Below are 1,341 nucleotides of genomic sequence, written 5' to 3'. Positions count from 1 at the left end.
AGAAGGTGGAAGTTTAATATCTCTGAGAGCCGCTATTATACAATGATTACACAAAATGTCAGCGAATACACATGTACCACAAAATTTATGAGGCATATTTGTTAGAAACAGGTCTAAGATGGAAGATTTTTCAAGATGGTTTTTGTTTGGTCTAGTGGGACAGTCGATCATTTGGGTTATATTGAGTGACGGGCAACACTCCTTGAATTTATCACAGAGGGGGTCGACTTATCCCAGTCAATGTTGAAATCTCCTGCCAAAAAAATATCTTTGAATTTTAAATTTCTAAGGAATTCCATCAGGGAGGATAGAGCCTAAGGTGTTGCTGATGGGGTACGATAACAACCCACTACAGATAAGATCTGGCCTCCATTCAAAGTGATGTTTACAGCTAAGGCATAAAACTGGTTTGGAATTGTTTTAGCAGACACAAGAATAGAAACTAGAGAATCTCTGATGTAAATAGCGACTCTATCCCTATTTTTTTGATGATCACAGTGATAGATGTTAAATTAATTAATTACCAGGTCGTTGTTCAGTACAGATTTGTTGAACCAGGTTTCAGAGATGAAGATTACATCTGCCCTAGAAGAACTGACCAGAATTTTCAAGGCATCAAATTTTCTCAAAAGGCTACGAGCGTTTACATGCAGAAAATGAAGTCCTGGCATGTTTTTAAAGTCATTTGGTGTGCTGTAATTAGTGGGGGTTCCAGGGTTGGGCTGAATCTCTGAGAGCAGTAACAACATTATTATCAGACATTTTCTTGAGTTTTTCGTGACTGATGTGTAATTATAGGAATTAGCAGTGTGGCAATTAGCCCCCATAATCGAACCATGAGATACATTAATGAAGAGGTGTTCATTCAGAATCCCAAAACAGTGAAAGTTACAGTGATGGGCAGATCCAGGTGTATTAACAACATTCAGTGACTCCAGATAGTTTGAGATCTGAAGGAGGCCTGCAGCGACTCCGATGCAAACTCCGAACTCTCGAGCACCACACAGCGCTACTCCTCCGCTTCTCTGCACGTTACTTCCGCACCCCATAGCATGAGAGGCACCCCCGGTGAAAAATGACGAGACTGATCGGAGAGGCTGAGGCTGAAGTCGTCACTGGTCCGGTCCAGTTCTTCTCCAGTTCGGCTCCGGTGCTGCACAGCACGAGAGGCAAAAATGCTCAAGTGGCTGAAGTTGTCTCTGGCACGGTTCTGATCCGGTCCGGTTCCGGCGGCGCTTCAAGGCATCAGAGCGTCTCCTCCAGGCTGTGATGATTTCTCGGCAGGAGACCCATTTGGTGCAGGCAGGCAAGAATAAATCATGGGACAGGACGCAGGGCACA

The sequence above is a fragment of the Nematolebias whitei genome, unplaced genomic scaffold (genome assembly GCF_014905685.2).
Source record: "Nematolebias whitei isolate Nwh7 unplaced genomic scaffold, NemWhi1 Nwh_scaf_105, whole genome shotgun sequence".
In the NCBI taxonomy this organism is placed as follows: Eukaryota; Metazoa; Chordata; class Actinopteri; order Cyprinodontiformes; family Rivulidae; genus Nematolebias; species Nematolebias whitei.
This window is presented reverse-complemented; position numbering follows the sequence as displayed.